The following is a 22,182-nucleotide window of genomic DNA, read 5'->3' as shown; positions in this document are numbered from 1 at the left end:
TCCACCTCTGCCTACAAATTCTCTCAATTAGCTTTGCTTTCTGCCCACTAAGGTAGCTAAAGTGTTACCAAGAAAGAAATAAAAGCATAAGCCTTAGCACAGAAAGTGAAAAAGATTCCAAACACCACCAAATGCAAAAAAACAATGAGTTCTTCAAGAATTAAACTATGGCCTATTGTTTTAAAAGCAACTACACCCACCAGCATAACACCAATGCCAACCCTGACATTGCTTTCATATTGGAGACTAACCCTACAAAGTATTTAATCAACAACTGAAGAGCAGAAGATCAGTTAGATGAGACAGTTGAAAAAAATCTAAGAAATATTCTCTTCAATTTTTTTCTCATTTTCGTGGTTGCTAAACTCTAAGAAGAAAGAAGAGCATGAGCCTTAACACGAAAAATTAAAACAGACTAAAAGCATCACCAAATGTGAAAGACAATTCATGCGTTGGCCGGGAATCGAACCCGGGTCAAATGCTAGGAAGGCAGCTATGCTCACCACTATACCACCAACACTTACAGAAGCCATGTTTTTTTCTTACATTTTCTGCACTAACAATACAAAATTATTAGTAAAGAGTAAGACGTGCCAGGAAAAAAAAACCCACATAAGTATTGCATTGACCAGGAATCAATCGCAGGTCAACTGCTTGGAAGGCAGGTTTGCTCACCACTATACCAAAATGCTTAAGGTACCCAGCATTTTTTTAACATTTTCTGCACTAACCCTACAAAATTGTTAGTAAAAATTATGACGTGCCTGAAAAAAAAACACACCCATGTTTTGCATTGGCCGGGAATCAAACCCGGGTCAACTGCTTGTAAGGCAGCTATGCTCACCACTATACCACCAATGCTTACAGGATCAGCTTTTTTTTTTACATTTTCTGCACTAACATTACAAAATTGTTTGTAAAATGTATGATATGCCAGAAATAAAACTACATAAGTATTGCATTGGCCGGGAATCGAACCCGGGTCAACTGCTTGGGAAGCAGCTATGCTCACCACTATACCACCAATGCATGAACCAACTTGACTGGTTTGGGATTATGGCTGTTAAATCTGCTAAAGTTTTACTTAGAAAAACGAGGACTGAATATGTCTTGAAAGAGCCAATTACTAAAAAGTTTAAAAACAAGGCAAAGCATTGTCCAAAACTCAAAGATGAATTCTTGTGAATCAGCTATGGAGCTTTTCCACCAATTCTTACAATTCTCTCAATTATTTTCATTTTTTGCCAATAAGGTAACTAAACTCTTACCAAGAAAGAAAGTACACTATGAGCCTTAGCTCAAACAGATTACAAAGAGTCAACAGCAGCACCAAATTCCCCCTAAAGACCTCTGCCATTTTTGGCATTTTTAACACTAACTCTAAAGACAGAGGAGTTTTTGGAATCAGTTATGTAGCTTTTCCACCTCTGCCTACAAATTCTCTCAATTAGCTTTGCTTTCTGCCCACTAAGGTAGGTAAAGTGTTACCAAGAAAGAAATAAAAGCATAAGCCTTAGCACAGAAAGTGAAAAAGATTCCAAACACCACCAAATGCAAAAAACAATGAGTTCTTCAAGAATTAAACTATGGCCTATTGTTTTAAAAGCAACTACACCCACCAGCATAAAACCAATGCCATCCCTGACATTTCTTTCGTATTGGAGACTAACCCTACCAAGTATTTAATCAACAACTGAAGAGCAGAAGATCAGTTAGATGAGACAGTTGAAAAAAATCTAAAAAATATTCTCTTCAATTTTTTTCTCATTTTCGTGGTTGCTAAACTCTAAGAAGAAAGAAGAGCATGAGCCTTAACAAGAAAAATTAAAACAGACTAAAAGCATCACCAAATGTCAAAAACAATTCATGCGTTGGCTGAGAATCGAACACAAGTCAACTACATGGAAAGGCAGCGATTCTCACCACTATACCACCAACACTTACAGAAGCCATGTTTTTTTCTTACATTTTCTGCACTAACAATACGAAATTATTAGTAAAAAGTAAGACGTGCCAGGAAAAAAACTCGCGCATAAGTATTGCATTGACCAGGAATCAATCGCAGGTCAACTGCTTGGAAGGCAGGTTTGCTCACCACTACACCAAAAATGCTTAAGGTACCCAGCATTTTTTTCACATTTTCTGCACTAACCCTACAAAATTGTTAGTAAAAAGTATGACGTGCCTGAAAAAATAAAACACCAGGGTTTTGTATTGTCCGGGAATTGAACCCGGGTCAACTGCTTGGAAGGCAGCTATGCTCACCATTATACCACCAATGCTTACAAGGTCAGCTTTTTTTTTTTACATTTTCTGCACTAACATTACAAAATAGTTTGTAAAATGTATGATATGCCAGAAATAAAACTACATAAGTATTGCATTGGCTGGAAATCGAACCCGGGTCGACTGCTTGGGAAGCAGCTATGCTCACCACTATACCACCAATGCATGAACCCACTTGACTGGTTTGGGATTTTGGCAGTTAAATCTGCTAAAGTTTTACTTAAAAAAGGAGGATTGAATATGTCTTGAAAGAGCCAATTACTAAAAAGTTTAAAAACAAGGCAAAGCATTGTCCAAAACTCAAAGATGAATTCTTGTGAATCAGCTATATAGCTTTTCCCCCAATTCTTACAATTCTCTCAATTATTTTCACTTTTTTGCCAATAAGGTAACTAAACTCTTACCAAGAAAGAAAGTACACTATGAGCCTTAGCTCCAACAGATTTCAAAGAGTCAGCACCAGCACCAAATTCCCCCTAAAGACCTCTGCCATTTTTGGCATTTTTAACACTAACTCTAAAGACAGAGGAGTTTTTGGAATCAGTTATGTAGCTTTTCCACCTCTGCCTACAAATTCTCTCAATTACCTTTGCTTTCTGCCCACTAAGGTAGCTAAAGTGTTACCAAGAAAGAAATAAAAGCATAAGCCTTAGCACAGAAAGTGAAAAAGATTCCAAACACCACCAAATGCAAAAAAACAATGAGTTCTTCAAGAATTAAACTATGGCCTATTGTTTTAAAAGCAACTACACCCACCAGCATAACACCAATGCCAACCCTGACATTGCTTTCATATTGGAGACTAACCCTACAAAGTGTTTAATCAACAACTGAAGAGTAGTGTTGAGCCACCCCCGTAGTGTTCGAGTTCGGTTCGGTTCGTCGAACACCCGTGTGTTCGCCGAACTGTTCGTCGAACACCTTCGAACACCATTAAAACCAATGGCAGGCAAACAAAAACACATAGAAACACATAGAAAACACCTTCAAAGGTGTCCAAAAGCTGACAAACTGCTCAGAAGACATAACAAACACATGGAAAAGTGACAAGTACATATAGTCATGCGAAAATACAAGAGGTGGAGGAGTAAAAGGAGGGGGAGACACAGATATAGGCATGTCATGCCCTTCTAAAATCCAAAAAGTGAGAAGCCGACACGGCCAGTCCGCTCCTGCCCGTGCCACCTCCGTGTCGCCGGGTTTGTGCCAGAGCCGCGGTGAACCCTGATGGCCAGCCCCCCTCTCCCAATACTGGTGCCTGTCCGCTGGTGGGTCGAGTGAGCCCCCCTGTGGTGGAGGCAGCTCTAAGCTTTTTAATTTAAATTGTCTCTCTAATTTGAATGAATACACTTTAAATCCATTTACCAGGATCTATTGGAGGGCAAGTCTCATGCCAGCAGCCGCGTAATTCCAGCTCCAGTAGCGTCCACTAAAGCTGCTGCAATTAAAAAGCTTTTATAAGGATCGAGCTCGGCTGTCCACCGCAAGGCATCCTACTGCCAGTCCCAGCCCCTATGCCTTGGGGTGCCTCCTGATGCTCTTCACTGAGTATCCCGTGGTCCCGAAGCATTTCCTTTGAAAAAATTAAGTGTCCAAACTACAGGTGGTGTAGCTTGCTTAACAGCCGGGATAATCCGCTGACTAGCAGACACTGCTACTAGGCACAAAGTATTTCCTGGGCTAGATGCAGTTAAAAATTTGTAATTAGATACTCTCGTTGGATGCTGAGAAAGCATTCCATAGAGTCTCCTGGCACGCCATATATGATTCTCTTAAAAAGCTTGGGGTAGGGGTCTAGGGGACCCTTTTATAGCCAAAATCACGGCCCTGTATCACAATACGTCACCTAGGCTGAAGATAAATGGAACTGTAGCACCCTGAGGGCTCGGTTGCTACAGAGGTATTGCACCTCACCCAGAGGTGTGATATCTCACTCTCAGGTAAGGATGGAGTGTGGATCAGGACCCGACACCTGCATGCATTACACCACATTGCCGTGGGGCAGGGTGACCAATATGCCCCTGAGATGGGCACGACAGTCCCTGTCCCTGGCTGGAGTGGGGGGAGGGAACACTGAGGAAGGGGAACCCTGTAGTGCAGGAGCAGGGAGGAAGCAGTTCCTGGGTGCATTGAGAAGGGAGTATAAAAGGTGGGCACCATCTTAGTTCAGTGCAGAGAAGTCTGAGCAGAAGTGGCAGGGAGCAGGGGCTCTGCATGAGCTCTGCTCCGGAGGCAGGCCTACTAACAGAGGCCCAGGCCTGGAAGAGGGAGAAGGAAGGAGGAGGAGCGGAGAAGGCTCCAGGAACGAGGAATGAAGGGATCCCAGTGGTGCGGACGGGCGAGTCGCCACCGCACGCCCGAATCCACCTGCGTGGAGGGGTCAGGCCAAAGGGGGAGACCGGTCCCCGAACTAGTGGAGGCAGGAAACGACCCTCAGCTAGAAACCGGAGGCTCTGACATTTTATGTGGCGCAGCCCCTCGCTACACCCGCTAGGAAGGCACCACATAGGGTCAGGGAAACTGGCGCCAAGTTTACCAAGAGGAGGCCCGAGGCAGCCGGACAGAAGTGTTGGTAAGAAAGGCCAGACAAAGGACACACAAAGGGGGTCCTGTGAAGCGCTCCAAAGTTATCTGGGAGTTGTCTGAGCCCCTCACCTGGTGAGCACAGTACGACGTGGGCAGCCGTTACCTGCAGACGTGGTCTGGATAATAAGAACTGTGAGTAAAGGCCCTGAACTGCATCACTGACTCCGTGTCGTTACTGCTGCTGCCCTGCACCATCACCCCCATCCTCCGCATACACTGCCCTGAGGCTATACTCCTCCCATGGGGAGTTATGCTACGCTCTGCTGCACCCACAGCACCAGCCTCAGCAGTCTGCCCTGTAGCAGCAGTTCACTCTGACCGCAATCCACGGGTGGCGTAGTCGGACATTTAAACATCAAAACCACATAAATAGTTCCGCCACTGGTTTGACCACCCTGAGCCACGGAACCGGGTCGCCGCCACGAAGACTACAACCACCAGCATCCACCAAAAAGGGTCCGGCTTCGGGTGTCCCAAGGCCCAGGGGGTGCATCAGAACATTTTCATCACCTTTCACAATCACCAATGGGACAAGGCAGGGATGTCCTCTGTCCCCTCTCTTATACATCCTAGTGACGGAGCACCTGCTCTCATCAATTCGCCATAACCCCAATATTAGGTGGATTGAGGTGGGAGGCACCGAGTACAAGTGCTCTCTATTTGCTGATGATGTCCTAGTATATATCACTCAATCACATATATCCATCCATGCTGTTATGGCTGAAATAGATCACTTTGTTACATGGTCAAATTTTAAAATCAATGCAGCGAAGTCTGAGGCCCTCGATGTCTCCCTCCCCAAATCCATATAGGATTCCATCCAGTCCAACTTTCCCTTTGCCTGGCCCTCACAGGGTATCAAATACTTAGGAATTCCTATTCATAGAGACCTCTCCCATCTATGTTATCTTAATTTTGGGCCCTTTATTGAACAACTCCATACAGACCACGGTTGGCAAGTTAGAACTGTAAGATTCACTACGTGAACCACTGGTGTTTTGTGGAAAAGCACATGTACACTGTGTTCCAAATTATTATGCAAAAAGTGTTTAGGAGTGATAAGGGAAGAATTTGTTTGTTTGTCAGTTAAACTCATTGATGGTGATGCATGTCAGGGCTCTTTATATCACTGTAAGCAATTGCAGACACCTGTGCTAATTAGTTTGGCAGGTGTGTCCAATGAAAGGCAAGACTACTTAAGAAGGCTCTCTCACATTATTAAGCAGCCTACATTTTCTGCCAAAATGGGAAAGAAAAAGGATGTGTCGGCTGCTGAGAAGCAACAAATTGTGGAGTGTTTAGGTCAAGGCATGACTACAATCAACATTGTGCGATGATCAGGATGAAGTGTCTTGGCAATCAAGAAGTATGTAGCTGATTCACAGTACACACGTGTGCGTGCTGATAAGGGCAAATTGAGGACTCTTTCCTACAGGCAATTACGTCAGGTTGAAAGAGCAGCGGCAAAAAAGCCTTGTCATAGCAGCAGACAAGTTTTTGAAGCTGCTTGTGCCTCCAACGTCCCCAGAACAACAAGATGCAGGGTCCTTCAGAGGTTTGCAGCTGTGCATACGCCATCCTGTCGACCTCCTCTATCCACTTCACACAAGCAGAAACGGCTCCAGTGGGCCAAACATTACATGAAGACTGATTTCAAAACTGTTTTGTTCACGGATGAGTGCCGTGCAGCGCTCGATGGTCCAGATGGATGGAGTGGAGGATGGCTGGTTGATGGACACCCCACGCAAACACGGCTACAGCGCCAACAAGGAGGAGGTGGAGTAATGTTTTGGGCTGGAATCATGGGGAGAGAGATTGTCGGCCCCTTTAGGATCCCTGAAGGCGCTAAAGATGAACTCCATAATGTATGTGGATTTTTCTCAAACAGCACTTCCTGCCATGGTTCAAGAAGAAGAACCGTGTATTTCACAGCAAGATCATTTTTCTGCATGATAATGCACCATCTCATGCTGCACATAAAACATCTGCATCTCTGGCTGATATGGGCATAAAAGGGGACAAACTTATGGTGTGACCCCCATGCTCCCCTGACCTCTACCCCATTCAGAACCTTTGGAGCATCATTAAAAGGAGTGTCTATGATGGCGGGAGGCAGTTCACATCTAAGCAACAGCTCTGGGAGGGTATTCTGTCCTCATGCAAAACAATTGAAGCAGAAACCATCCAAAACCTGACAAATTCAATGGACGAGAGAGAGTTCAGAAGCTCCTTTCGAACAAGGGGTCCTATGTGAAAATGTAACATCACCTAGAATAAAGTTTTGAGTTGAAAACTGTTTGATTTCAGTTTCTAACAACCTGCTAATGCTTATAATTTCAAAAATGACCATTTTTTTGGTCTTTATTAAAATGAAAAGGTTGATCGAAAAGTTTGGGGGATCTAAGAGTGTGGCAACCCAGTAGTCATGATTACTTCGAATTCTGACAATATGAGGGTCATGCTGCAGGTAGTGCAGCAAGAAGGCACTTATGTGTCTTGCGCATCTCGGAGCCCCAAAATTATTTTCCGGGCTAGATGCAGCTAAAAATTATTATTAATTTTAAATCTGGTGAAGCTTTAGTATAGATGGCCTAATAGGATCAGTGCTGCACACTGCTACAAAGCCCAAATTATTTTCCAGCCAAGATACAGATAAACATGATTAGTAATTTGAAAGCTTAAAACGGTTGGTAGGGTGATTTTAACCAATCATCAAGCTTTTACTCTCCCCAGGATGACACAGGGGTAGAAAAGTCGTTTCGGATCCATGATTTGTTCATCTTTATGAACGTGAGTCTGTCTACATTATCAGTGGAGAGCCGCGTGCACTTATCTGTCAGCACACCACCAGCAGCGCTGAACACACGTTCAGACAGAACGCTGGCTGCGGGGCATGACAAGATCTCCAAGGCGTAAATGGCTAGCTCCGGCCATTTATCCAGATTGGAAGCCCAAAAAGAGCAAGGGTCCAGTGACACAGTCGTGGCTTCAATGTTTACTTGGAGATACTCCTGTACCATCGTCTCTAGGCGTTGACTATGTGTCAGACTTCTTGTCTCCTGTGGCCTTGCAAAGGATGGGCTAAAAAAGTGGTGAAATGATTCCGCAAAATTGATGTTACCAGCAGATACTGTGGTTCTGTTACGGTTTGAGTGCTGAACACTTGACGGTCCCACGGTTGGCAAGTTGGAACTGTGAGATTCACTATGTGCACCACTGGTATTTTGTGGAAAAGCACATGTAAGATTCTGCAACAGTCTCTGCTGATACTCCTGCATGCGTGCATCCCTTTCTATGGCAGGAATAATTTCTGCAAATTTACTTTTGTACCGGGGATCTAACAGTGTGGCAACCCAGTAGTCAGGATTATTTCTAATTCTCACAATTCGAGGGTGATGTTGCAGGTAGTGCAGCAAGAAGGCACTCATGTGTGTTGCGCATCCAGGAGCACCAAGTCCCTGTTGTGTTGGTGGCGAGGTAACAATCATGCTTCCTTCCTCTGTCCTCTCCCCCCAACCTCGCACAACAAAAATGTGATCAAGGTCTCCCTCATCTGATGAGTCTTCCATCAGTTCGTTCTCCACTTCTTCCTGGGCTCCTGCACCTTCCTCACTAGTTTGGCTGCTACCATGCGCCCTGGTAAAACCATCTCCCCCACCCTCACATGCCTGCCGCTTCGGTGCTGCCGACCGTCTGGACCTTGCAGATGTTAGCCCTTCCGCATACAACTCCTCCTCCTCTACTTCCTCCACCTCCTCTTTTGCCACCACCTGTCTCCGAATTCTGTTTAACATGTGCTCCAGCATGTAAATCACCGGAATAGTCATGCTGATAATGGCATCGTCAGCACTAAACATCTTCGTCGCCATTTCAAAACTGTGCAGAAGGGTGCATAGGTCCCTGATCTGAGACCACTCCTCCAGCGTGATTTGCCCCACCTCTGGATCTCGTTGGCCCAGGCTATACGTCAGAACGTATTGCACCAGGGCTTGTCGGTGCTGCCACAGTCGCTGCAACATGTGCAGAGTTGAATTCCACCGGGTAGGCACATCGCATTTTAGCCGGTGAAGTGGCAGGCCCAATGACTTCTGTAGAGATGTAAGTCGCTGAGCTGCGGGATGCGAATGGCGGAAGTGAGCACACAGCGACCGTGCCCTCTGCAGAAGGCCATCTAGTCTGGGATAGTGGGCTAAAAATTGCTGGACAACCAGGTTCAACACGTGAGCCATACAAGGCACGTGTGTGACATTGCCCCGGCGAAGGGCCGCACCCAGGTTTGCAGCATTGTCGCACACGGCCTTCCCTGGTTTCAGGTCCAGTGGAGACAACCATTCATGAAATTGGTTCTCCAGAGCTGACCACAACTCCTCAGCTGTGTGACTCACATTTCCCAGACATTTCAATGTAAAAACCGCCTGATGACGTTGAGCCCTACTGCCAGCATAGTAAGGAGGTGTGCAGGATCCCTTCTGCGCAGTTAGAAAGCTTGTGGCATGACCAGACAGGCTTTGGGTGCAGGTGGAAGACCGAGAGGAGGTTGAGGAGGCAGAAGCAGTGGAGGAACTTTGACATAAAGAGGATTGACGCACAACTCGTGGGGACGGCAAGACTTGGACAGCAGCCCCTTGTCCTGCTGTCACCATAGTTACCCAGTGCCCAGTCAGCGACATGTAACGCCCCTGTCCATGCCTACTCGTCCAAGTGTCTGTGGTGAAATGCACCCTGTCACACGCAGAGTTTCTCAAAGAAGCGGTGATGTTGTGTGCGACATGCTGGTGGAGCGCAGGCACACCTTTCTTTGAGAAGTAGTGCCGACTGGGCATCTGGTATTGGGGCACTGCGACGGACATAAGGTCTCGAAAATCCTCTGTGTCCACCAGGCGGAAAGGCAGCATTTCTGTAGCCAAGAGCTTGCAGATGGTGAAATTCAACCTCTTAGCTTTCTCATGGCTAGGAGGAAATGGTCTTTTACTTGTCCACATCTGAGGGACCGAGGGCTGGCTATTGTGCTTAGACGGGGTTGATAATGGTGTCCCCGGCAAACTGCCGGTCTGTGAGGAAGATGCAGGCGGACATGTTAGGTTGCCTTGATACAAAGGTGGTGCTATCGATGTCGGACAGCGCTCAACACCAGCTGGTGTTACCACCTCCAAAGAAAATGATGACCTGCCAATCACGCTGGCTGTTGCGGGTAAAGAGGTGGCAGGTGTGCGCCCCAAAATAGGTGTGACTGCTGTCCCCCCAGTCACAGAGGATGAAGAGGCCGCGGATGCACAAGATATGGCAGACGGTGGTTGGCCCGGCCGGCTAGGCCGCATTGTAGCACACTGAGCTTCCCACTGCAACTTATGCTTCATGTCCATGTGCCGGTTCATGCATGAAGTACTCAAACTATGTATTTTTTGGCCTCTACTTAGCTTTTGCTGACAAATGTTACAGATAACACGAGTTGGGTCATCTTTATCGATCTGAAAAAATGCCCAGGGTATGCAAGGCTTAGCACCCATGCGACCTGAAGAGCCACCACGACTTGTGGTGAGAGGCAGAGTTGTGTTTGAGGATGCAGTTGTTGACGTGCTTCCAGTACTACGTCTCTGTCCAGGAAGGCGCAACCTGACCTCGTCGTCACTAGCATCTTCCTCCACCTCCTCTGCTGACCTCATCTCTTGGCTGACTGTGGGTTCACAGTAAGTGGGATCTCCAACCTCATCATCATCACCCTGTGCGTTATCACACCCGTCGTCCTCAGAGCCAACCTGTTCCTGCCCTGACAAAAAACTAAAGTTGTCGCTCCAATCAGGTATTTGAGTCTTATCATCGTCTTCCTCATTGTCTCCACCAACAGGAGTTACAGTTTGGGAATGAGGGTCTACATTATGGTCAGAACCTTCTGCGTCTGGTCCTGGATCCGACTCATAAAGATTCTGGGCATCAGTGCAGATCATTTCCTCGTCTGGATTCACAGAAGCGCTGGAGTCGACCTCTGATTCCCAGGCTATAGTATGAGTAAACAGCTCTGCAGACTCAACCATCTGTTCTACCTCATACTCAGACGGGCAGCTGGAGATTTGGGAGCTGTGAGGAAGCAAGTGCGATTGGGGTGACACCTTTGAGGACTGGAGTATTTGTGATGTTGAAGTTGATGTGGAGGAGAGCCCACTTAAAGGAGCAATTGATATCCGTTGAAGCACCTGCTGTTTTTGTGCCTCATCTGGAATTTGTAGCAATTGGCGTGGCCGTAAGAAAGGGATCTTATCACATTGTCCGCTAAAAGAAGTAGACATTTTAGTTTGGCTGGAAGATGGTCTTTCTTCTGCAGATGTTACTGTTGCTTTAACACCTACCCCACGGACACAACCTTTTTTCCCCTTCCCAACACGCCTATTCCCCTTTCCACCAGCAGCAGGCCTTTTTCCACTCATTTTGGTGGTTAACTAATTAACAACTCTGGAGTTGTTTGCACAAAAAAACAATGGATGGGAACCGAGCAGAGCTGAGTGGCCAAACTGTGGTATTAGGCCAAAACTATTGGCTGGGTTAGATGCAGAAAAAAATTATATTCAATTTGCAACCTGATGGAGGTCAGTATAGATGGACTAATAGAGAAAGTCCCACATACTGCTAGAAGGCCAAATATTTTTTCAGAGCTAGATGCAGATAAAAATTATTTTTAATTTGCAACCTGATGGAGGTCAGTATAGATGGACTAATAGAGAAAGTCCCACACACAGCTAGAAGCCCAATATTTTTTCAGAGGTAGATGCAGAAAAAAATTATTTTTAATTTGCAACCTGATGGAGATCAGTATAGATGGACTAATAGAGAAAGTCCCACACACTGCTAGAAGGCCAAATATTTTTTCAGAGCTAGATGCAGATAAAAATTATTTTTAATTTGCAACCTGATGGAGGTCAGTATAGATGGACTAATAGAGAAAGTCCCACACACAGCTAGAAGCCCAATATTTTTTCAGAGGTAGATGCAGAAAAAAATTATTTTTAATTTGCAACCTGATGGAGGTCAGTATAGATGGACTAATAGAGAAAGTCCCACACACAGCTAGAAGCCCAATATTTTTTCAGAGGTAGATGCAGAAAAAAATATATTCAGTTTGCAACCTGATGGAGGTCTGTATAGATGGATTAATAGAACAAGTCCCACACACAGCTAGAAGCCCAATATTTTTTCAGAGGTAGATGCAGAAAAAAATATATTCAGTTTGCAACCTGATGGAGGTCTGTATAGATGGATTAATAGAACAAGTCCCACACACAGCTAGAAGCCCAATATTTTTTCCGAGGTAGATGCAGAAAAAAATATATTCAGTTTGCAACCTGATGGAGGTCAGTATAGATGAACTAATACAACAAGTCTCACACACAGCTAGAAGCCCAATATTTTTTCAGAGGTAGATGCAGAAAAAAATATATTCAGTTTGCAACCTGATGGAGGTCAGTATAGATGGACTAATACAACAAGTCCCACACACAGCTAGAAGACAATATTTTTTCAGAGGTAGATGCAGAAAAAAATATATTCAGTTTGCAACCTGATGGAGGTCTGTATAGATGGATTAATAGAACAAGTCCCACACACAGCTAGAAGCCCAATATTTTTTCAGAGGTAGATGCAGAAAAAAATATATTCAGTTTGCAACCTGATGGAGGTCTGTATAGATGGATTTATAGAACAAGTCCCACACACAGCTAGAAGCCCAATATTTTTTCAGAGGTAGATGCAGAAAAAAATATATTCAGTTTGCAACCTGATGGAGGTCTGTATAGATGGATTAATAGAACAAGTCCCACACACAGCTAGAAGCCCAATATTTTTTCAGAGGTAGATGCAGAAAAAAATATATTCAGTTTGCAACCTGATGGAGGTCTGTATAGATGGATTAATAGAACAAGTCCCACACACAGCTAGAAGCCCAATATTTTTTCAGAGGTAGATGCAGAAAAAAATATATTCAGTTTGCAACCTGATGGAGGTCTGTATAGATGGATTAATAGAACAAGTCCCACACACAGCTAGAAGCCCAATATTTTTTCAGAGGTAGATGCAGAAAAAAATATATTCAGTTTGCAACCTGATGGAGGTCTGTATAGATGGATTAATAGAACAAATCCTACACACAGCTAGAAGCCCAATATTTTTTCAGAGGTAGATGAAGAAAAAAATATATGCAGTTTGCAACCTGATGGAGGTCAGTATAGATGGACTAATACAACAAGTCCCACACACAGCTAGAAGCCCAATATTTTTTCAGAGCTAGATGCAGAAAAAAATTATATTCAATTTGCAACCTGATGGAGGTCAGTATAGATGGACTAATAGAATGATGCTATGCCCAAAAGATTTTACTTCACTAGGTGCAGTAAAAAAATTGGTATTCTATACACAGGTGGTATATCTTGCAACACAGATAGGCTACTCCACTGACTAACACACTCTGCAATAGGCCAAAAAGGATTAGCTTTGCTAGATTCAGCCAAATGCTGTGAAAAAAACTTGCACAGCACTGGCACAGACCTGCCTGGCAAAAACTGATAGGAACTGATGTAACCTAGTCCTGAAAAGGACTCCAATTACAATTAGTCTTTACTCCCACAATCTATCTATTTAAGAGCACAGACCTGCCTGATAAAAGTCGTAGGAAATGCTGTAACCTAGTACTTACAAGGACTGCAATCACAACTATTCCCTACTCCCAAGCTATCTGTAGATTTGTGTGAAAATTGGCTTGAAATTAACAAGGTATAGCGCACACAGCAAGAGCGGTGCCGTCTAACACGCAGCTGCAGCAGTGAGAAAATGGTGGCGACGGGGAAAATGGCTTGGTCTTATAGGGCAAGGACATGTGACATACACTGCCAATGACACATGCCCTTGCTTGTGTGAAAAAAAGCACTTCGCTCCGTGTGTGCGCTGCTGATGGGCTGACAGATTGCACCTCCCCACTGCAAATGCGGGAAAGAGAAAAAAAAATGGAGATCTTCATTGTTCCTGCAGAGATCCATCCCCTGCCCCTCCCCCCACCCCGCCGTACACTCAAACTGCGTATTAACATTAATTTTCATCATTACTGAGAAAAAATCCAGTTATGATTTTGGTGCACGAACAGTTATCGAACATAACCTCGAACAGCCGAATTTTTCTCAAATTGTTCGTGTTCGCCGAACGGCTCAAACACTGCCCAAAACAGCTCGAATTTGAGATTGGCGAACAGTTAAAGTAGAACAACGCTCATCTCTACTGAAGAGCAGAAGATCAGTTAGATGAGACAGTTGAAAAAAATCTAAGAAATATTCTCTTCAATTTTTTTCTCATTTTCGTGGTTGCTAAACTCTAAGAAGAAAGAAGAGCCTGAGACTTAACACGAAAAATTAAAAGAGACTAAAAGCATCACCAAATGTGAAAAACAATTCATGCGTTTTCATGCGTTGGCCAGGAATCGAACCCGGGTCAACTACTTGGAAGCAAGCGATTCTCACCACTATACCACCAACACTTACAGAAGCCATGTATTTTTCTTACATTTTCTGCACTATCAATACGAAATTATTAGTAAAAAGTAAGACGTGCCAAGAAAAAACCCCCCACATAAGCATTGCATTGACCAGGAATCAATCGCAGGTCAACTGCTTGGAAGGCAGGTTTGCTCACCACTATACCAAAAATGCTTATGGTACCCAGCGTTTTTTTCACATTTTCTGCACTAACCCTACAAAATTGTTAGTAAAAAGTATGACGTGCCTGAAAAAAAAAACCCCACATAAGTATTGCATTGACCAGGAATCAATCGCAGGTCAACTGCTTGGAAGGCAGGTTTGCTCACCACTATACCAAAAATGCTTAAGGTACCCAGCATTTTTTTCAAATTTTCTGCACTAACCCTTCAAAATTGTTAGTAAAAAGTATGACGTGACTGAAAAAAAAAAACACCGATGTTTTGTATTGGCCGGGAATCAAACTCGGGTCAACTACTTGGAAGGCAGCGATTCTCACCACTATACCACCAACACTTACAGAAGCCATGTTTTTTTCTTACATTTTCTGCACTATCAATACGAAATTATTAGTAAAAAGTAAGACGTGCCAAGAAAACCCCCCCCCACATAAGTATTGCATTGACCAGGAATCAATCGCAGGTCAACTGCTTGGAAGGCAGGTTTGCTCACCACTATACAAAAAATGCTTAAGGTACCCAGCATTTTTTTCACATTTTCTGCACTAACCCTACAAAATTGTTAGTAAAAAGTATGACGTGTCTGAAAAAAAAAACACCAATGTTTAGTATTGGCCGGGAATTGAACCCAGGTCAACTGCTTGGAAGGCAGCTATGCTCACCACTATACCACCAATGCAAATAGGGTCAGCTTTTTTTTTACATTTTCTGCATTAACATTACAAAATAGTTTGTAAAATGTATGATATGCCAGAAATAAAGCTACATAAGTATTGCATTGGCTAGAAATCAAACCCAGGTCAACTGCTTGGGAAGCTGCTATGCTCACCACAATACCACCAAAGCATGAACCAACTTGACTGGTTTGGGATTATGGCTGTTAAATCTGCTAAAGTTTTACTTAAAAAAAGGAGGACTGAATATGTCTTGAAAGAGCCAATTACTGAAAAGTTTAAAAACAAGGCAAAGCATTGTCCAAAACTCAAAGATGAATTCTTGTGAATCAGCTATGGAGCTTTTCCACCAATTCTTGCAATTCTCTCAATTATTTTCACTTTTTTGCCAATAAGGTAACTAAACTCTTACCAAGAAAGAAAGTACACTATGAGCCTTAGCTCAAAAAGATTACAAAGAGTCAGAACCAGCACCAAATTACCCCTAAAGACCTCTGCCATTTTTGGCATTTTTAACACTAACTCTAAAGACAGAGGAGTTTTTGGAATCAGTTATGTAGCTTTTCCACCTCTGCCTACAAATTCTCTCAATTAGCTTTGCTTTTTGCCAACTAAGGTAGTTAAAGTGTTACCAAGAAAGAAATAAAAGCATAAGCCTTAGCACAGAAAGTGAAAAAGAGTCCAAACACCACCAAATGCAAAAAAACATTGAGTTCTTCAAGAATTAAACTATGGCCTATTGTTTTAAAAGCAACTACACCCACCAGCATAACACCAATGCCAACCCTGACATTGATTTCGTATTGGAGACTAACCCTACAAAGTGTTTAATCAACAACTGAAGAGCAGAAGATCAGTTAGATGAGACAGTTGAAAAAAATCTAAGAAATATTCTCTTCAATTTTTTCTCATTTTCGTGGTTGCTAAACTCCAAGAAGAAAGAAGACCATGAGCCATAACACGAAAAATTAAAACAGACTAAAAGCATCACCAAATGTGAAAAACAATTCATACGTTGGCCAGGAATTGAACCCTGGTCAACTGCTAGGAAGGAAGCTATGCTCACCACTATACCACCAACACTTACAAAAGCCATGTTTTTTTCTTACATTTTCTGCACTAACAATACAAAATTATTAGTAAAAAGTAAGACGTGCCAGGAAAAAAAAACCCACATAAGTATTGCTTTGACAAGGAATCAATCGCAGGTCAACTGCTTGGAAGGCAGGTTTGCTCACCACTATACCAAAAATGCTTAAGGTACCCAGCATTTTTTTCACATTTTCTGCACTAACCCTACAAAATTGTTAGTAAAAAGTATGACGTGCCTGAAAAAAAAAAACACCGATGTTTTGTATTGGCCGGGAATTTAACCCGGGTCAACTGCTTGGAAGGCAGCTATGCTCACCACTATACCACCAATGCTTACAGGGTCAGCTTTTTTTTTTACATTTTCTGCACTAACATTACAAAATAGTTTGTAAAATGTATGATATGCCAGAAATAAAACTACATAAGTACTGCATTGGCTGGGAATCGAAACCGTGTCAACTGCTTGGGAAGCTGCTATGCTCACCACTATACCACCAATGCATGAACCAGCTTGACTGGTTTGGGATTATGGCTGTTAAATCTGCTAAAGTTTTACTTAAAAAAAGGAGGACTGAATATGTCTTGAAAGAGCCAATTACTAAAAAGTTTAAAAACAAGGCAAAGCATTGTCCAAAACTCAAAGATGAATTCTTGTGAATCAGCTATGGAGCTTTTCCACCAATTCTTACAATTCTCTCAATCATCTTCACTTTTTTGCCAATAAGGTAACTAAACTCTTACCAAGAAAGAAAGTACACTATGAACCTTAGCTCAAAAAGATTACAAAGAGTCAGCACCAGCACCAAATTACCCCTAAAGACCTCTGCCATTTTTGGCATTTTTAACACTAACTCTAAAGACAGGGGAGTTTTTGGAATCAGTTATGTAGCTTTTCCACCTCTGCCTACAAATTCTCTCAATTAGCTTTGCTTTTTGCCAACTAAGGTAGCTAAAGTGTTACCAAGAAAGAAATAAAAGCATAAGCCTTAGCACAGAAAGTGAAAAAGAGTCCAAACACCACCAAATGCAAAAAAACAATGAGTTCTTCAAGAATTAAACTATGGCCTATTGTTTTAAAAGCAACTACACCCACCAGCATAACACCAATGCCAACCCTGACATTGCTTTCATATTGGAGACTAACCCTACAAAGTGTTTAATCAACAACTGAAGAGCAGAAGATCAGTTAGATGAGACAGTTGAAAAAAAGCTAAGAAATATTCTCTTCATTTTTTTTCTCATTTTCGTGGTTGCTAAACTCTAAGAAGAAAGAAGAGCCTGAGACTTAACACGAAAAATTAAAACAGACTAAAAGCATCACCAAATGTGAAAAACAATTCATACATTGGCTGAGAATCAAACTCGCGTCAACTACTTGGAAGGCAGCGATTCTCACCACTATACCACCAACACTTACAGAAGCCATGTTTTTTTCTTACATTTTCTGCACTATCAATACGAAATTATTAGTAAAAAGTAAGACGTGCCAAGAAAAAACCCCCCACATAAGTATTGCATTGACCAGGAATCAATCGCAGGTCAACTGCTTGGAAGGCAGGTTTGCTCACCACTATACCAAAAATGCTTAAGGTACCCAGCATTTTTTTCACATTTTCTGCACTAACCCTACAAAATTGTTAGTAAAAAGTATGACGTGCCTGAAAAAAAAAAACCCACATAAGTATTGCATTGACCAGGAATTAATCGCAGGTCAACTGCTTGGAAGGCAGGTTTGCTCACCACTATACCAAAAATGCTTTAGGTACCCAGCATTTTTTTCACATTTTCTGCACTAACCCTACAAAATTGTTAGTAAAAAGTATGACGTGCCTGAAAAAAAAAACACCAATGTTTAGTATTGGCCGGGAATTGAACCCAGGTCAACTGTTTGGAAGGCAGCTATGCTCACCACTATACCACCAATGCTTATAGGGTCAGCTTTTTTTTTTACATTTTCTGCACTAACATTACAAAATAGTTTGTAAAATGTATGATATGCCAGAAATAAAACTACATAAGTATTGCATTGGCTGGAAATCGAACCCGGGTCAACTGCTTGGGAAGCAGCTATGCTCACCACTATACCACCAATGCATGAACCAACTTGACTGGTTTGGGATTATGGCTGTTAAATCTGCTAAAGTTTTACTTAAAAAAGGAGGACTGAATATGTCTTGAAAGAGCCAATTACTGAAAAGTTTAAAAACAAGGCAAAGCATTGTCCAAAACTCAAAGATGAATTCTTGTGAATCAGCTATGGAGCTTTTCCACCAATTCTTACAATTCTCTCAATTATTTTCACTTTTTTGCCAATAAGGTAACTAAACTCTTACCAAGAAAGAAAGTACACTATGAGCCTTAGCTCAAAAAGATTACAAAGAGTCAGCACCAGCACCAAATTACCCCTAAAGACCTCTGCCATTTTTGGCATTTTTAACACTAACTCTAAAGACAGAGGAGTTTTTGGAATCAGTTATGTAGCTTTTCCACCTCTGCCTACAAATTCTCTCAATTAGCTTTGCTTTTTGCCAACTAAGGTAGCTAAAGTGTTACCAAGAAAGAAATAAAAGCATAAGCCTTAGCACAGAAAGTGAAAAAGAGTCCAAACACCACCAAATGCAAAAAAACATTGCGTTCTTCAAGAATTAAACTATGGCCTATTGTTTTAAAAGCAACTACACCCACCAGCATAACACCAATGCCAACCCTGACATTGATTTCGTATTGGAGACTAACCCTACAAAGTGTTTAATCAACAACTGAAGAACAGAAGATCAGTTAGATGAGACAGTTGAAAAAAAGCTAAGAAATATTCTCTTCAATTTTTTTCTCATTTTCGTGGTTGCTAAACTCTAAGAAGAAAGAAGAGCCTGAGAATTAACACGAAAAATTAAAACAGACTAAAAGCATCACCAAATGTGAAAAACAATTCACACGTTGGCTGAGAATCGAACTCGGGTTAAATACTTGGAAGGCAGCGATTCTCACCACTATACCACCAACACTTACAGAAGCCATGTTTTTTTCTTACATTTTCTGCACTAACAATACGAAATTATTAGTAAAACGTAAGACGTGCCAGGAAAAAAACCCCCACATAAGTATTGCATTGACCAGGAATCAATCGCAGGTCAACTGCTTGGAAGGCAGGTTTGCTCACCACTATACCAAAAATGCTTAAGGTACCCAGCATTTTTTTCACATTTTCTGCACTAACCCTACAAAATTGTTAGTAAAAATTATGACGTGCCTGAAAAAAAAACACACCCATGTTTTGCATTGGTCAGGAATCGAACCTGAGTCAACTGCTTGGAAGGCAGTTATGCTCACCACTATACCACCAATGCTTACAGGATCAGCTTTTTTTTTACATTTTCTGCACTAACATTACAAAATAGTTTGTAAAATGTATGATATGCCAGAAATAAAACTACATAAGTATTGCATTGGACGGGAATCAAACCCGGGTCAACTGGTTAGAAAGCAGCTATGCTCAGCACTATACCACCAATGCATGAACCCATCAAATATTCACCATCAAATACCGGGCAGGACGCTCCAATGCCAACGCGGATGCCCTGTCTAGAATGCCGAACTTACCGGACGTAGGGGAAGATCCAGAAGATCTGGAAGAAGTTGAGCTCCCTGCGTTCCACCGTCATGGGATTACCCTGTATTCCCACCGTGTGAAGGGCAGGCGCTCCGCGACGTTCAATCCCTTGCCCCACTACAACTGGGCGGAGACGCAAGACAGTGATCCCGCAGTCCGTCTGGTGAAGGAAATGCTGACCCAAGCCGATGCCAGTCTGGACCCAGACGCCCCAGAGGAGACTAAGCAACTGTGGAAGGAGAAAAGTAGGCTGTTCCTCTACAGGGAGAAGTTGTGCCGGAGAATGGTTAACTCTCGAACGCATGAGTTGACCTGGCAGGTAGTGGTCCCCAGACGAGACGCGGCTATGATTCTGGAGGCGTACCACAACGGAGCAGGACATTTCGGGTGGAAGAAGCTGGAGTTCTTATTGCGTGAACGGTTCTACTGGGTAGGCATGAGAGGAGCCATCGAGAGGTGGTGCAGAGACTGTGGACCGTGCCACCTAAGAAGGAAGGACCGTGCCAGCCAGAAGACTCCCTTGCAGCCCATCATCACCCGACAGCCACTGGAACTGGTAGCCCTGGACCATGTGAAACTGGCTCCAAGCAGATCTGGGTATGTCTACGCCCTCACAATCGTAGATCATTACTCCCGGTTCCTGGTGGTGGTCCCGGTCAAGGACTTAACGGCTCAAACAGCAGCTAGAGCCTTCCAACAGCACTTCTGCCGTCCACACGGGTACCCGGACCAAGTGCTGACAGACCAAGGGCCAGCCTTTGAAGCGGAAGTCTTCCAGGAGTTCTGCAACCTGTATGGCTGCACGAAGATTAGAACAACGCCCTATCACCCACATACTAATGGACTCTGCGAGAAGATGAACCAGGTGGTGATAGACCTCCTGAAAACATTGCCCCTGGAAGAACGCAGTCTGTGGCCTGAGAAGCTGCCTGATCTGGTGGACCTATACAACCACATCCCTGTAGGTTCTACCAACTGTACCCCGGCTTACCTAATGAGAGCGAGGCCTGGTAAGCTGCCTATCGACCTGGATATGGGAGTCCTGACGCCCGAGGACACCTCGCCAGAGGCAGACTGGGATACAGGACGGCAGCAGCAGTATCGGAAAGTGCAGGAGAGCGTGGAGCGAAGTCTGTCTCAAGCTAGAGAAAGGCAAGAGAGGGCTTATAATCAGTATGCTCCCGCTGTTCCCCTGGTACCTGGAGAGCAGGTCTTGAAGAGGAAAAGACGGCTCCACAAGTTGGACGACCAGTGGGAGAAGGACCCGTACACCGTACTGCCATCAAGCCATGAGAACCCAAAGATTTGCGTGATCAGTAAGGATGGAGGAGAAACCACAGCCGTTGTCTCCAGAGACCACCTGAAGAAGTGTCCCGAGCAGCTGCAAAACCCTGAAGAAGAAGATCAAGAAAACCCTCGACCCGCAGAGGTAAGGGAAGAAATGATCAGGACTGTACTCGGAGACTTCCCCCGGTCTTGGACACAAGTAAACGGTGCTGTTGTGGTACCCGTCCTCACCTTTCTCCAGCCAGCCCCGCAAGTGCCTACAGAAGAACAAGTAGAGCTGGAAGAGCAGCCGGCCCAAGAGGCAGAAGAGTCCACACCAGCAGTACAGGAGGATCAACCCTCTGCTAGTAGTGAGCCTGCCGTGCCCTTAGTGAGCCAAAGAGTGCGCAGAAAGCTGCCCAGCCTGCCCATAACATCTCCTACACCCTGTAGTGCAGCACCAGTTAGTGAGCTCCGTAGGTCCACTAGGGTTACCAGAGGCCAGATGCCCGTACGTTGGAGAATCTAAGTTGGCTAATTGCTTTAACTATTTTACGTTTACCTGTTTTGTTGTAGCCGTTGCTAATTATGTTTTTCAGTTACACATTTCTTTATATGGACTGACAGGTTATGGACAGTGAGTAACCGGAACTCTGTTGTAAATATGTTTGGAGCGTAACCCAGGAATGAACTACAGACTGTTAAAGACTCGGGGCAGTACAGACCCCTACCTGGTTACAGCTCCCTGTTCTTTGGTGAAATGGACACCCTTATTGCTTCCCGGTTACGGACACGCCGTGACCATCTCATGTATTTAATTGTTATTGTTTATACCCTGTTATGTTTTCAAAAATATGTTTAGTCCGGGAGTACTAAATTTCACTAGGGGGGAATGTGGCACCCCAGGGGTCTGGTTTCCACAGTAATAGCAATATTACGTCTGTGAGCAGGTGGGAGGTCTCCTGGGCAGGAATCCTAAG

At 43.6% G+C, this 22,182-nt stretch overlaps 3 non-coding genes across 3 annotated transcripts; all 3 read right to left on the bottom strand.

The window, feature by feature from the left end:
- Positions 1–789: 789 nt before the first annotated feature.
- On the bottom strand, positions 790–861 carry TRNAV-UAC (transfer RNA valine (anticodon UAC)). The gene has a single exon. It is a non-coding gene; the product is annotated as a tRNA-Val (tRNA).
- A 96-nt stretch (positions 862–957) lies between these two features.
- On the bottom strand, positions 958–1,029 carry TRNAG-CCC (transfer RNA glycine (anticodon CCC)). The gene has a single exon. It is a non-coding gene; the product is annotated as a tRNA-Gly (tRNA).
- An 18,572-nt stretch (positions 1,030–19,601) lies between these two features.
- On the bottom strand, positions 19,602–19,673 carry TRNAG-UCC (transfer RNA glycine (anticodon UCC)). Its single transcript has one exon. It is a non-coding gene; the product is annotated as a tRNA-Gly (tRNA).
- Between the last annotated feature and the right edge of the window lie 2,509 nt (positions 19,674–22,182).

Source organism: Phyllobates terribilis, unplaced genomic scaffold (genome assembly GCF_046119375.1).
Source record: "Phyllobates terribilis strain yellow unplaced genomic scaffold, ASM4611937v1 Scaffold_3__8_contigs__length_932513732, whole genome shotgun sequence".
Classification (NCBI taxonomy): Eukaryota; Metazoa; Chordata; class Amphibia; order Anura; family Dendrobatidae; genus Phyllobates; species Phyllobates terribilis.
Note: the sequence above shows the minus strand (reverse complement) of the source record. Positions and strands in the feature narration are given on the sequence as shown.